Here is a 17,333-nt window from a genome sequence, read left to right on the forward strand (position 1 = left end):
AAAAGGGTTCGGATGATAGTGATCTGATTTGAGAGTTATAATTATTTTACCACAATGAGTCAGTCAAGAAAATCAAGACAACATGAAAAATACAATATAAATCATGATAAATAAAAGAAAACTCAAGTATAAACATAGAATATTTATTTTAAATCATGCATCAACACATAGAAAGTATCTAAACATCATATATAGTCATAAAAAAATGTCATATGATCATGACACATGCTTTAAAATATAAACTATTAAAATAAATCATGATTTTTGCATAAAATAACTTGTTTAAGTTGCTAGTATGCGAAAACACTATGAAATACATGAAATAAATTTATAAGAACATGATTCATACTGTAAACACATGCAATAAAGCAAATATACATCTAATCATGCTGAAAACAAAGATATAGTCATCTAAAATTATGTAAGAACGTAAAACTATGCGTTTTGCATCACCCAATTTCCCGATTTAGTTATTTGGGCATAGATTTACCAAAAATGATTTTGTAAATCCATTTCAAAGTATGATATTGAATTAAAAACACTTTTAAAACCTTTTTAAACCTATTCTAAATCTGATCCACCATGGATCAGCCCATAGAATGGGCAAGACATATAGTTTATGCATTTGCATTCGATCTATGCTATAAGTATGATAAGTCCTACTTGAAACATGTTCTCAAATGTACCAACGCCTTTGTTCCCCACCATAGCACCTTGAAGCAGCTTCAATGGTTTTTGGAAAAGCTTTAAGAAGAAGAAAAAAAAGAAGAAGAAGATGGCAGAGAAAAAGATTAGAGAATTCTAATGAGAATGGGAGAGGAGGGGAGAACTGACATTGTTAATCTTCTTCATAAGAACCTCTATTTATAAATGGGCTTAGACAAGAGTCTCATCTCTAATATAAGATGTTAATATCTATTAAATTTTTTTATTAATAAAATAAGTAAATAAATTATAGATCCTAATTCATTAAATTTTAAAATTAATTAAGCTAGAGAAAAAAGGTAAGGACTTCTTACCCTGACTTGGGATCTAGTAACATGGTAACCTTCTGAGAGTCTTATAGACCCAAAGACTCAATAAAATTCGATGTTTATATAGCTGATTTGATAATCATCAAAATGTAGATCATCATGATGGTCTTAGATTTAATTTTATACACACGGATCGACAATACAATTTAGTCAATGCCAAAAAACATTTATTTTGACCTACAATTAGGCATGAGCTTCGATCGATGATAAAATACTCAAATCAATACCAATTTGAGCGTGTAGATAGTCGATTTCACTACCCTTGAAATGAGGAACATCAAGATCACCTCTGATTTAATAGGTGAGCTATCGATCAGTCAAAATGATTGTCAAAACAATAATGACATTGTTCAAAGTGTCCCACCCCATGAGTCCAATCAAATGAGATTAGATAAAAAAATCCCGAGTTATATCCAATCCAATTCATCCCTAATTAAATCCAAATATCATAAATTATATCCAACTTAATTAGGTTGAATCTAAATATCATGAGTTAAATCCACTATCTAATTTAAGGTTCAAATACATATTGGACCTGAATGCTAAGATTTAGATCCAAGTCCAATATCCATAATTTAAACATATACAAATCATTTATTTTCTTGTTTAGTTCACATATTTAAAATTTTACAATTATTCTTGCAATGTTCTTTATAACTTTAGATTTAATTTCATAATAATTCAAAATCAAGAAAAAAAAATTAAGAATTTTAAGAAAACCAAGAAATTTTGCTATGTCATTGATGCACATAAAGTTCATCATTTATTCATTTTAATTACAAAAAAAAAATCTTGAGCTTTACAATTTATGCATAACACCTAAAATCTATTTGGAAGATATTTTTCACTATAAGGTTGCCCAATGATCCACCATATGTATGTTTTTTTTCATACTTTACTTGAAAGAACGTTGCTCTATGCAACTTTATGCAATAGATCTTTTAGGAGCAATTAACTATAGTTTGTGGGTTCTTTCTTGTGCATACAAGAATGAGTATGTTATTACAATTCTTCATGAATTTTATTTTATAGTTATTTCTGATAACATGATCCTTTAAAAACTCGTGACAATACTGAATATCATTAAATCTTTTGTCGAAAGTAATTTTTTGATCGTTTGATTCAGTTTTTAGCCATTAAAAATATTCACAATCATTAAGTTTTTCGTTATGCAACTCATCATACAATTGAGATACCTCTGCTTCAATGATTTTTAATTGCTCTTCATTATATGAAAATCCATTAAACCCAAGAAGATACTCGCCTTGGCATGACTACTAAGGGTAAATATGTTTTGGCCATTACTAGATTGGGTAACAATGTACGAGCTTATAGGCTTCCTCACTTTATAAATCAAAATAATTATAATAATGGATATAGGAAGGGTGCTATCTATCATTATTGTAATGAATCGGAACATATAAAACTGGTTTGCCAAAAGCTTAAAGGCAAAGTTGCTTTTGTTGGAGAAATCATACTCAAGAAGGAAGAATCTATCAAGAATGGATGAGATATTAAATATGCTCTTAGTCAAATATCAGAGGCACTACAAGAACTCCTTAAATCATCTTCTACTTTGGGTGTCATCATTGCATCTTTGTTATCTACTTCAGGTATATGGATTCTTGACTCGGGTGCTTTCTTTCATATGACCCCTCATGAGATTGATCTTTTCGAAGTTTACACTAATTCTATTTTATCTTATGTCAGGTCTTCAAACTTTGTCCTTGATTCTGCCATTAATAGAGGTAATGTGGCCATAAGAGTTCTCATGATCTTGGCTCTTGTCATGTCTGCACATTTGAACAACTCATATATATATTTTCTTTGAGATAAAACTAGCCCTGAGCTAGTGGATTGAACTTCAATTCTTAGAAAGTAATGAAGTGACCACAAATCCTTTAAATCAAATTCATAGTTGAGCTTGGACAATAGCCCTGCTATAAATTTATCTGAGTTACCTGTCACACTTATGTCATTTACATATATAAGAACAGAAACCAAAATTCTCTTGTTTTTTAACACAAATAATCATGCATTTGCCTTGGCACCTATAAAACCCAAGGACAACAAACACTCACTATGTGGAGCTTGTTTAAGGCCATATAATGTGTTGCAACTTATAAACATATTGACATTGTTTAAGATCTTCAAACCCTGAAGGTTGGTCCATATAAACTTTCTTAGACATGTAACCATGCAAAAATGCATTATGTACATCCAATTGTTTAATCTGCCATCCATGATTAACAACAATAGACAAAACCAATTGGATCATGGTTGACTTAACCACAAGGCTGAAGGTTACAAAATAGTCACGCCTCTCTTGTTGATTATATTCTTTGGCCACTAAACGAGCTTTATACCTCTCTGTGATAATGTTAACTCTGCGTTTGATTTTAAAAATCCGCGTACATCCTCCAACAAGATTGTCTTTCAGAGCATGCATAAGAATCCAAGTGTGGTTTTTTATAAGAGCATCATATTCAAGTTGCATTGTGACATGCCAATTGGGATCTTGATAGGATTCTCTAAAGGTTACATTCTCATTGTCTTGGGTTGTGACGGCTAATAGGGCTTATGCTATTGGGTACTTGGGAGATGAATAAACTTTTGGCTTGAGTGTACCATATTGGAAACGAGTTATATGATGGGTTCGAATAGGTTTTGTTTGGACTGGTGGACTAGGTTCAAGACAATGTGAGCTACCATTATGAGAGGATGACTCAGTAGTAGGTGAGGCCACCTGAGGTGGATTGGATGGTTGAGGTGAGTTGGAATATGACAATTTGTCATTTTCTTGGCTGAGATCGGTGTCAATAGAATTAGAAGGTGAGGTAGTTTGGTTATGTGGGGTCTCATGAGCTGGAACCTATTGGACAAGGCTTAGAGGAGAACTTGTTATAGTGGGACTTTGTGACTCATGATGCTTAAGACCAAATTGCTGGTCTCTTTTTCCTGTCTAAACAAAAAAAACACTTTTCATCAAATATTACATGTCGAGAGATAAACATTCTTTCAGAAATCATATTCAAACAATAATAACCACGGTGATGAGGCACATAGCCCATAAAAACACATTTCTCTAATTTATAATTCAACTTATGTTTACGATATAGCCTAAGACAAGAAAAACATGCAAACAAAATATTCTAAGGAGACTATAATCAGGTTGAGCGTTAAAAAAAAAAATCAAGAGGCAATTCTCCTTTCACCACACATGTGGGTATTCTGTTTATGAGATATGCAGCAATTCTAAAGGCATATTGCCAATATTTAGAGGGGACATCGGCTTGAGCCATCAATGATGCCCAATATCAACAATATGACAGTGTCTACGCTCAATAGTATTGTTTTTCTCAGGTGTATGAGGACGTGAGATTTGATGCCCTGTACCATACTCATTCAAGAACCATGTGAGCCCTTGATATTCTCCTCCCCAATTTGAGTGAAGATATTTAATCTTCCTGTAACATTTTGAGCATGGAACTTAAAATTCTAAAAACATGAAGCACATCATATTTATGCTTAATGAAATAAATCTAAACATTTTGGAAACCATGTATCTAAAACCATCCATCCAAACTCAAAACTAGGGCAGGCTCCACACATCTGAATAAACTACTTTTAAAAGAGACTTGAGAGGATTTAAAGACAGTCCAAATGGCAATTTGTGACTTTTTCCCTTTTAACAGGCTTCACGTACTCCCGAATCAACCATGTTCACAAAAGTTAAACAATAGCTCTCAATAATCTTATGAACGACTCTTAAAGACGGAGACCCAATCAGTGATGCCACTATTCTACCGTCACTCTTTCTCCTATGCACACCAATATAGAGCCTCCAAGATGCAGCTTATATAGCTCCTTCTCACTTGTTCCTTAAAGCATCACCTTCCTTTTTATACCTTGGTATTTGTTCCTTCACAAGACAACATTGAGGATGAAACTCAAATATGGCATCATTATCTTTAGCAAATTCTTGGTGATACTAGGAATGTGTAAAACAACTCTGAATAACAATTTATGATCAATAATAGAGGAAACCAATGCAAGAAAAATCTTGAATGAGTTTTGGCCTAAATATTCTGAATGAATTGACACATTATTCATGTCATTGGTGACATGACAAGTGGCTCCTATGTCAGGATACCAATTGTCATCCCCAATACTAACTGAAGCCACGAGTTCAGCTGACGCTTGATATGCTTGAGGTGCAGCTGATTTGGCAAAATTGGACGACTGATAACACAACTTGGTGCTATGATCTGGTTTTTCACAGAGTTGGTAGGTCACTCTAGGCTGACCGGCTTGGTTATTATTAAAACTTTCTCTAGAATTGATCCTTCCCCGGCCTCAATTCTCTTTGTTATTTCTTTCACCAAAAGCATGGTTTTGGATTTCATTAGATTGTCTCATCGAACATTAGCACTAGGTCTAATCTGGTCATCATCACGAGAATCAACGAGTCTCTTGTATAAGAAGAAGCAAATTGTAGAACTCGTTAAGAGGGATCAGTTCTTTGAGAGTCTCCATAGTGGTTCAGAAGGCATTATACTCGTTTGGAATGCCTCTGAGCAATTGCATTACCAAATCTTCATCATCCATTGGCTTAGAAGCAACAACCCGTCCATGTGCTATGGATTTAGTCTTCTGACCATATTCATCTCGACTTATTCCTTTTTTAAGAGCCTGCAACTGAGATTGCAAGATTTGAGACCTTGAGTGAATGGTATATGAGAGCTTAGGAGATTACCAGATGTTATATGAGGTTGACAACCCAACCAACCACTCGGCTATGCACTGATTTTGTCAGACAGAATCCAACTAAGAAGCAACTGATCAAACTTGTGCCATTTAACATATATATAGTTTGGATTCAGTGAACATGAGTGGATCAGGTTTTCTCTCATCAGTATAATGTTGAACTTTTTTGAATTGGGTCCAACGGGATGTAACCCGGTTTGACACAGGGCACACCAAAAGACAAAGAATGAGAGTAGTTACGTGAATGTGAAAAGCTCACATTCACTATGAGAATGTGAGAGGTTCACATGCATGTAACCCCCACTACTCTTCTCTCCTATATAAAGAGATGCATGGTTGCTTGATGAGAACAACCAAAGTGATCTCTCTCTCATTGGGTTCAAGGGTCCTGCTCTTGTTTGGCTCGACAGCCTGGGCTCATCGAGGGCATCGATAGGCTGAGGAAAATGCCTACCACCCATGTCTATGCAAGCTTCGATAGGACCGACGATGGTGGCTTCTGGTAAGTAACATTATCTTTTGGTTTTGTGGCAACATTGGGTTATGGACCCATACTACACCTCTTGCTACACATTTCTTTGGTGTGGGTGCATTGGTGTGCTCTGCTGGCAAGCAAAGTCACCGAATCCAGTTTTAGTTGGGTAAGCCAACCCTCCTGCTTAATTTCTCCTCCATGTCACTGTAGCTAGACATAGCCACCACCAGGAGGCTGGACGAGGCCCTACCAGGCAGCAACCTCTATTGGTCTGTCGTCAACAACTGTTGATCGTCTGTGGCTATAAACAACCACAGACGATCACAACTGACCGCAAGGCCAACTGCCATTGATGGCTGGATGGCCATGGCAGGCGGCTACCGTCTGAAGCCGATCGTTGTTGTCGACGGTGGCGGCCGCTTGTGTTAGCAATCGATAGATGGGGTGTCAGCTCTATCTGAACTTTTCTTTTGTTGCATGAGCAGTTGATGGCACATGGCCAAGGCCAACGGTGGCTGGCCATCGGAGGCCAGTTGATCGTCGGTCTCTATAGGGTCGATCATCTATGGCAGTCGTCAGGCCAACCATGTTAAAACAACAAGAAAGAGGATTAAAAGGTTTTTCATTGGTTCCTGCATGAGAAGACCCTATTTTCTTATATCTAAGAAAGAACATGGTTTTTTTTTTTGGGTTTTAGGGGTTTATAGGCTTTAGTACATGTTTCAGACCAGTTCAAAGTACTTTTTTACCGGTTCTAGCACGGAGATCCTGAGTAATACCTATAACAGTGTGTCTTTGTCATTTTCTCATGCTTTATGTGTATTTATTTTCATGGATGCATGATTTTTGCATGACTTTTGCATGCATTTTATATTGTTTTCAGTTATCCATGATATTTAAGCATGAATTATGACTAAATTCATGACATATGTGATGTGTTTCATCAAAATTCTAATTTTGCATATGAGATAAAACATGAATTTGTGTTTTGGATGTTATTATACGTAGTTTGTCATGAATATATATGCATTATTATGAGTTCATAGACATGTTCTATAATACAAATATGTTTGCAGTAAAAGATCTTGATTAATTGACTCATTCCATCACCAAAGTGATCTAAGTTATGTTGATTGATGATTCTTTGGACCGTGTGAAGATTCGGTATTGTGATTGTGTGTGACTTTATGAAACAATAATTCTATAGAAAGGAAGGTCATTGTATTCCAAATTTACACATAGTGTAATAGTAGGTCGGTATATCAGCCCATGAAGCATGTTCGTACTCAAAAGTACAATATTGAATTATCGTCGGTTACATGATCTACTAGTTTTACCAATTGAAATCAATTCTTTGAGAATTGAAGAGTCAAAACAACTTTGAATATTATTATTTTCAGCAAAGTGAAACGATAGTGACCCTATTATGCTTATCTTAAAAAAGGTAAATTATAAAGGGTCTCAATTTAACTTTTTCAACACAAGTCTCATTTGAGCATTTATATAATCTTTTCCTTTTATTATTGTAGTACCAAGTTCATTGATCATTGATGGTTCTAATAATATCCCCATCTTTGACTAATATAATGTTTTTATTTAAAAAGAGATAGTGTTATTCACTCTGGGTTACATGAACCAAGATTTGACTCTTAGAACTGACGAACTTCCTATTCTTACAGAGCAAAACATAATCAGAAGGTTGCTCATGAGAAGTGAAAGCACTCAAATGGACTTAGCTTGTTGCTTTTGTAATCAAAGTGACTAAGAATATTTGAGGCATCATTCCTCACTGCAGGACAATGAAGGATTTTTTTTTAGCCATTAAGAATCAATTTGTCAGTTCTAATAAGGCTAGGGCTAGTACCATAATGTCCAAGTTGGTGTCTATGAAATATGTTGGTAATAGTCACATTCGATAACACATTTTGGAAATAAAAAATATTGCATCTCAGTTGAATGGCATGAAGTTCGCCATTTCAAAATCTTTTCTAGTTCATCTAACTTAACCTCGTTGCCTACTGAATATGAACCCTTCAAGATCTCTTACAACACACATAATGATGAGTGGTCCTTCAATGACCTCTTGACCAAGTGTGTTGAAGAAGAAGAAAATTGAAGGGTGCGAAGGTTCTGAGCATATATGGCTTCTTATTAGAAAAAGTATAGGCCGGGGGCAAAGAAGGATTCCTTCAACAAGAAAAACAAGAAGAAAACCTCTAGAGAGGTGAAAGCCAAATCTCAGGGTGGTAGTTCTTCTATAAAGTACTTCTTCTATAAAAAGGGACATAAGAAGGTGGATTGCTTGAAGCATAAGAAATGACTCAAGAATAAAGGTAATGAATCATTTGTTTCTCATGAATATAATTTAATCCATGTTTCATTGCATAGTTGGTAGATTGATTTTGGTATCATGGTGCACATTATCAACTCTTTGAAGGTATTTTTGAACAAAAGAGAACCAACAGAGCATGAAAGAAACATCTTCTCAGGAAACAAAATGCGTTCACATGTTATGAATGTTGGGACCTGCAGAGTTATGTTAAAGTCTAATTTCATTTTGGATTTGGTTGATATATTTTATGTTTTATCCTATAGTCGAAACCTCATTTATATTTCAAAACTTGATAAGTTTGGTTTTGCATTTAGGTTTGAAAACTCCAAGCTTATTATTGTTAAAAAATTTATTCCTATTAGTTATGTATATGTGTGTGATGATTTGTATCATTTGAAAACAAATTTTTAAATCAGAAAATCTTACTTCGGTGATAATACAATGATTGGAAATAAATATAGCCTAAAGGATAATCAATCCTTTATAATTTGGCATCGAAGGTTATAACACATCTTGAAAAAGAGAGTCCAAAGACTTGTGAAAGAAGAAATTCTTGGATCCCTTGTTTTCATAGATACAAAAGTATATGTTGACTGCATAAAGGCTAAGTAGTCTAACATATATAAGAAAGATGTCAAATATAACGGTAGAAAATTAGAGATTATGCATACAGATGTTTAAGAGACTTTTTGTCATGTTACACAGGTGATAAATATTTTATCACCTTTATAGATAATTGCTCATAATATATATCTTTATTTATTATTTGAAAAATCTGAAGTCTTTCAGGGTTTTAGGGACTTCAAGAAAGAATTAAAGAAACATACTAGTTAAGTAATAAAATTGGTTAGGTCTGATAGATGTAGTAAATATTATAGTCGTTTCACTGAGATGGAACAAAAAGAAGGGCCATTGATGCAGAAGAAGTCATTGTACTTCAATACACCACGTCTGGTAGTGCTTACCAGAATGATGTAGCTGAAAGAAGAAATCATACACTTAAGAAAATAGTTTAAGTAATGTTAAATTAATCTAACTTTCCCTTAACCTTGTAGGGTGAAGCTCTTAGGACAACAATGCACATATCAAACAAGGTTTCTACGAAGGTTGTCCAAAAGATTCTTTATGAGTTATTGACTGGTAGAAAACCTTCATTATCATATATGTGTATATGAGAATATCCAATTGAAGTTGAATTGTATAACTCATATATAAAAGTTTTTGATCCTAGGATGACTAGTGGATTTTTCATTGGTTATCTAGAAAGATCAAGGGGCTTTAAGTTTTATTGTTTATCTCATACATTACAAATAGTGAAAATAGATAAAGCAAGATTTGTTAAAATTAGTTCTATTGGGATACATGCATCTCACAGTTTTGTATTTGAGGAATTGCAGGATTCAATTTTCATACCTGCGAAGAAAAAAGACTTAGTTTTCTCAATCATTGTCTCTTTTAATGATGCTAGAGAAAATTCGATTGATCAACATCAATCTCAAGTAGAATAAGTTGTTGATGAGGATATGCAACAACAACATGATATAGAAGTTCATTTTGAACCACATGTAGCACCTGTATGGAGGCCTACGAAAACCAAAAAAACTACTATCCATCTAGACTATGTAGTGTATTTATAAGGGCTTAATGATTTCATAGACATTGATGATGATCCATTAACCTTTGCAGAAGTCATTGAAAGTAAAAGATCAACATATTGGATCAATGTTATGAAAGAAAAGCTTGACTCTATAGCAAATAATCAAGTAGGAGATATTGTACCTCGACCTGATAGAGTAAGACATATTGGTTGTAAGTCGGTCTTTAAGATCAAAACAGACTCTTAAGGGCGGGTGGATAGGTACAAGGCTAGGCTCATTGCGAAGTGATTCACACAGATGGAGGGCATTAATTGTAATGAATATTTTTTTCCTATCTCAACTAAGAAATCGTTGAGAATAATCATGACCCTTACAGTTTATTTTGATTTAGAGCTATATCAAATGGTTGTGAAAATAGTTTTCCTAAATGAGGATCTGGAAGAAGAAGTATATATGCAACAACCTCTTGGTTTCAGTGTAGATGACTCAAATAATTTAATTTGCAAATTAAAGAAATCAATGTATGAACTTAAAAAAGCCTTCCGTCGGTGGTATAAAAAGTTCAATTAGGCGATTTTAAACTTTAGTTTCACTGAAAACATTGTTGATCAGTACATATACCTTAAGGCTAGTGTGAGTAAATTTATAATTCTAGTTTTGTATGTTGATATTATTCTTCATGCATCTAATTATTTGAGTATGCTACATGAGATAAAAGAGTTTCTTTCCTTTCATTTTGATTTGAAGGACATAGGTGAGGTCGCATATGTCCTTGGAATAAAAATCTGTTGTGATAGAACTAAGGATATCCTTGGTCTCTATCAGAATTCTTATATCCGTAAGGTTTTTAATTGGATGAAGAATTGCTCTCCTAGAACTGCACCTATAATAAAATAGAATAAATTTATCCTAAAGGATTGTCTTCAAGATGATAATGAGAAGACTTAGATGACAAGTATCTCGTATGCTTCGGTAGTTGTGAGTTTTCAATACGCACAGACTTGTACACAACTAGATATTAGATTTGTTGTAGGGATGCTTGGTAGATATCAGTCTAATCCAGGCATTGCGCATTGGAATGCAACAAAAAAAGTCATGCACTATTTACAAGAAACGAATGACTATATGTTGACCACTTAGAGGTCGTTGGATACTCTGATGTGAACTTAGGAAGATGTCTCAACAGTAAAAAATCTACTACTAGATACGTCTTCTTATTAGCATGTGGTGTTGTCTCATGGAGAAGCGGAAGACAGTTTACAACTGCTTCTCATACCATGAAGGCAAAACTTATGTCTCTATACGAGACTTTATCTCAGGTCATTTGGATAAGAAACTTCATTACGGGTCTTGGTATTGTGGACTATATTGAAAGGCCACTAAATATCTTTTGTGATAATGAAGTTGTTGTGTCCTCGAATAACAACAAGAGCTCCACCTCGTATCAACACATGAAATCAAAGTACTTTGTTGTTAAAGAAAAAACTGAGAATCATTTAGTATGTATTGATGCAATCAATATAAAGGAAATGACTATGAATCCTCTTACTAAAGGTCTAGTACCGAGATTATATTTCAAACATGTAATGGGGATGAGTCTATTTGATTCTTTCTAATGTATGACAATACATTATGGTTATATGTGATCACATTTATAAAACTAAATTAATTTTGTATGGTTTTGTTCATTATTGAATCTGTGTAAAGAATCTCTCATTTGAAAAGAGAGAATAAGAGAATAACAATATTAAAATGACCAATAGAATGAGTTAGAGATCAACTCATTCATAAAGGTAATCTTAACATGCTAAAATACTGAAAATAAATAATATTATAATGCTTAAAAATATAATCTCGTATAGAGGTGTTCATCTCCATCACTCATATGATTCATTCTTGTGATACAGGATAGCATGTGGACCCACATGAAAATTGAATTGAGATAATGGTAAAGAACTTCAATTATATGTTTTTCTATGTCAATGGGTCAAGTAGGAGAATGTTAAACCTTTTGAATTGGATCCAATCAGGTGTGACTTCGTTTGACACAGGGCACACCAAAAGACAAAGAATGAGAGTGGGGAGGGCTTTTACGTGAATGTGAAAAGCTCATATTCAATATGAGAATATGAGAGGTTCACATGCATGTGACCCCCACTCTTCTCTCCTATATAAAGAGATGCATGGTTGCTTGATGAGAACAACCAAGGCGATCTCTCTCTCTCACTCATTGGGTTCAAAGGTCCTACTCACCTTTTGACCTGTGCTCATCAAGGGTGTCGATAAGCTGAGGAGAACGCCAACTACCCACATCTACACAAGCTTCAATCAGACCGATGATGGTGGCTTCCAATAAGTAGCCTTCTCTTTTGGTTTTGTGCCAACATGTAACCCATCAAATCATATGTGAGAAGCACATGCTTAAATCGTGACTCCTATAACAAATAATTTTTATCGATAAGCTTTATGGCAAGAAAAGTGTGAAAATTGTTGGGTACCTGCGATATTGACAGTCCTACGAGCTGACTTGATGCAGCAGGTGAGTTAGCCATATCTCATGACAATCACTACAAGAAAAATGTTAATTAGCGACGGGTTTTTTTCATCGCAAATTTTCGACAGATTAGCTAGAGAAAACTTTCTTCATGAATTCGTCGCTACTTAGCGACAAATTAGCGACACCAAATTTTTTGTCGCTAATTCTCAATACAAGAAAACATTTTAGCGATGGATTTAGCAAGGAAACTTTTTCCTCGCTAATCCATCGCTAATTAGCGACGGATTAGTGACGAAAAAATTCTCTCGCTAAATCCGTCGCTAATTTTCGATTCAAACCAAGCGCAAAATTTTCCCTCTCCCTGTTCGAAATTTAAACCGACCTCGCTCGATTTAAACTGACTTCTTCGGAGGACGGCGACGTCGGAGAGCAAGCTGGTTCACGGAGGACGGCGACGCCGGAGATCGCATGCATGCCGGTTCACAGAGGACGGAGACGTCGGAGATCGCATGCATGTCGGTTCACGGAGGACGGCGACGCCGGAGAGCATGCATGCCGGTTCACGGAGGACGGCGACGCCAGAGAGCATGCCAATTCACGGAGGACACCGACGCCGGTTCACGGAGGACGGCGACGCTGGTTCACGGAGGACGACAACGAGGCATAGCGATCGTTGGAGGACGCCGATGCTGGAGAGCATGCCAGTTCACGGAGGACGGCGACGCCGGAGAGCATGCCAGAGAGCACCGGTTCACGGAGGATGGTACAAGTCCGCCGACGAGGCAGAGTTGTCGTTCTGTGCAATGTCTGTCGGGTGCAGTACAAGTCCGGCTTATTGCTGCTGGAATACCACCCAACATGGATTACTTTTTTTTATTTTGTTTTTAAAATTTAGCGACAGATAATGTCTGTCGCTAATTTATCGCAAATTAGCGACATAAATAATGACATATAAGTTTTTTCGCTAATTAGCGAGCAAAAATTCGTGATGGGCGCTATCCATCGCTAATCCATCACTAAACAATTTAGTGACGGCTTAACGACGGATTAGCGATGGTTATAGTCCGTCGCTAATCCACGATTTTCTTGTAGTGAATGGAGAGGAGACACAGGATCACGAGCTCACAAGTCACAACAATGAACACAAGATACCACTATGGGCTCTCATACCATAAATGATTTCAATGCATACGAAAGAAGATAAAATTATGTGGTTCGGTCGTTAAGACTTACGTCCACAAACAACTCTCACACTCTCCCAATGAAATCTATAGAGAGGAGAGATGGTGTATATATTCATTGAGTGATACGTATCTGCTGAATCACTAGAAACACAATGCCAGCGAGATGACGTCGACCATTCATTGCAGGGCATAATGAACGCTCAATATCATTTTTTGCAAAATGACCTTTACTGGCACACTATAAGTGTGCGCCAGTAAAGTCTAGGACCTTTAGCTACACACCCAAGATTTTTACTGGCGCTTTTAGTGCTGCTAAAGGTCTCAGATCTTTATTGACACACACTTTTTATTGTACCATTAAAAGTTTTATCCGGCTGGTAGCTGAACGAACTTTGATTATGTAACCCTATTATACAATTTTATTGTCTCACGTTGTGTGGGGTATACAATTTCATCAAACATCTCTCCTAACTTCCTATTATATGGATGAGAGATGTATGCTCTTTAACATATTTTGATACATAACCACTTTCACAGTTTCCTTGTACACATTGGAAGGTAGATCCATACCCATTATAGAGACTATTTTTCCGTATCTCCCATGCTTCCTTTCTTCCGTTTAGTTTCGTCTTTGAGTTGGTTTGCTCCTGAATCCACGTTAATTCTTGCCAGCTGACTGACCGACCTCTAACAATGATAATTTAGATGTTCAATCAAATTTTAAATTGCACATTTAATACTTAAAAAATATAATAACAAACAAATATCATAATTACCATAAAATAATAAAGAAAATCGATTCAGGCTGACCCTGAGGAAAATCTTTGAACTGCCAAATCGGTTTGAATCGTTCGATTCAAGCCGTTCGGATTCGATTTTAACATCACTGCCTACAGCCACGTGATATGCTTGCAAGTGGTGGTTGGAAAGGGATTTGACTAACCTTGTGACAAGCCCAAACTCTTTATCTTAATAGTAATGTTACGATATTTTTTTTTTAAAAAAAGTACAATTTGAAGCGCTAAAGCACATGTATTTAATAACAACTCCCTCTCTCTCTCTTGAACCTACGTAGGGATGGCGGTGGACCGGGGGAAAGCGGGGCCCAGCCCCATTTGGACCAGGGATGAAGGGTATGAAACGGGGATGGAGGCGGGGACAAAGGTTAAAATCCATCTCCATTCGAGGATGGAGGCGGGGATGGACGTGCACTTTTCCCCGCCCCACCCCGACCCGACCACTTTTCCCTGCAATATCCCCGCCCCGCCCCGCCTCATCCCCGTTTGAACCAGGGATGGAGGACATGAAACGGGGATGAAGGCGAGGGTGGAGGATAAAATCCATCCCAGCCGGGGATGGAGGATAAAATCTTGAAGCCGGGCAGGGGTGGAGACCTTGTCCCCTGCCCCGCCCAGCCCCACTGCCATCCCTAACCCTACCAAACGCGTTGAAGGGTTGCTTACCTCTCGCGTTGACTGGTTTTCCTACTTCCCAACAAAAAACCATGGGCAGCAGACGGGAACCGTTTGCCGAATAAATCGTGAAGAGAAAATAAATAAATAAATTTACAAAAAAGGCACCTAAATTTTTAGTTATTTATAGAAAGCGATCAATAGTTTTGATAATTGTATTTAACCATCTGCTTTACTTGAACGCATACAAAGTACCTGCACCAAGGGTGTAACCAGGTCAGTAGTGGTCGGGTCTTGTAAGACCCCTTTTGGATCTGGATCCAACACTGACCTGATTTGATTTGAGTACGGGTACTGGTTTGGGTACGAGTCAACTTCTCGGTGCAGGTCTAGATATGACTCAAGTTGTGGATCTATGTTCATGGGTTCAGGTATAAACGAGTTAGGTATTATGAAGACCTGTTCTTTCATTGGTAAGGGGGGTCCTGTTGTTCTGGTAGGGGTCCGCTTAACCCCAGCTTGCCTTAAAAAAAAAGAGACCTGTTCTTTCATTGGGTTGAAAAAGTTGGACCTCAATCTGACCCAATTTGTTTGGGTTTGGATCCTATATGAGTTAATGGCTTGGGCATAAATTGGGTTAGATATTAATACCAATGTTGTTAAAATCGGTTCAGTAGTTAATCGGGTTCTCAAAAAAATTCTTTGAATCGAATTGTTTGTGAATGGGCATTTTTTACCATTGAATGACGTGCCATTAAAAAATATCATGTTTTAGAAAACTGTTAATTTTTTAACCCTCTTAAAAAATAGATTAAAAATTACTAGTTGAATCGACCCTGAGCTGGCCCCTTTTGATAGCCTTTGGGCCGATTCAGGCTAAGTCAATTCTGCCAGCATTGATTAATATGTCAGATTTTAAACAAGTTATCTATTCACATCTGACATCTTTTAACATGATTTATGTATCATTACACTCTACTACAAACATTTGTAAATTGAAAAGCATACAAAAAAACAATGTTCTAAAACTTAGCAAAATGTAAAGATTAAGGGTACGTTTTGTCATCAGATGAGCTTCTTACACCCTTTAAACATTTGAACATTACCTAAAAACAATTAAAAAATAAAACTTTTTTTTGGCACATAACCCCGAAAAATCCTAAAGTAAGATTTAGAAAGTATTTGTGAGATCTCATAAAATTTAAAATCTCAAATAAATCTTTTTTTAACAGTATTTTCACTTTTTCAAAAAAAAACACAACCAAACGTTTGGTCCAATCACATGAAATTCACTTCCTAATATTTATCTCATTTAAGTGAGATTCACTTTACATTTACATTACCTGAAATGTGTTTTGGTACCAAATGAATTTATCTTTGGTTTAGGTTTCCTTTGAGCATCAATGAAACAAATTTAGTTATAAAACTGAGTTTGGGCGCACATTGCATAGAACCTTTTGTGTTGGGTATAAAACAAATCGTGCACGAACTTTTTGACATAGGTCTGGATTTCAAACCCAATCGAAACCCAATATTCTATCAAGATCGGGTTGGGACTATTCACTCAGTTTAGGCCGGATGTGGTTACACACCTACTTGTAAAACAAAGTTTTTTTTTTTCAAATAAAATCAATAGTTAGGGCATTTTTGTCATTTGGTTGGACAGAACAATGGTCAACATAACCATTTTAGGGTTAGGTGTAGGGATGCACACTAGCCGAGTTTGAGCCAAGCATGGGCTGTTTGAATTAGGCTCAGTTCAAAATGACTTGGCTCAAGTTCAGCTTCTCAGCTTGATTCAGAGCTTGAGTTAAGAACTAGATAGGCAGTTTTTTGTGAATTACTCAAAATAAAAAGGTGGAAAGATTTTCTCGTGTCACTGCTGCGTCTAAGAAGTTTTCTAAAAGTTTCGTTTAACTTTTTCTTGGTACTTATGAGTTATGTCACATGGATATGGTGGATGGAAGCAGTTATGTTTATAAAGTTTTTAACATGACTTGTCCAACATGACGTGTCCGTGTGATATAGCTTATG

The sequence above is a fragment of the Nuphar pumila genome, chromosome 6 (assembly GCF_984573655.1).
Source record: "Nuphar pumila chromosome 6, dmNupPumi1.hap1.1, whole genome shotgun sequence".
Lineage (NCBI taxonomy): Eukaryota > Viridiplantae > Streptophyta > Magnoliopsida > Nymphaeales > Nymphaeaceae > Nuphar > Nuphar pumila.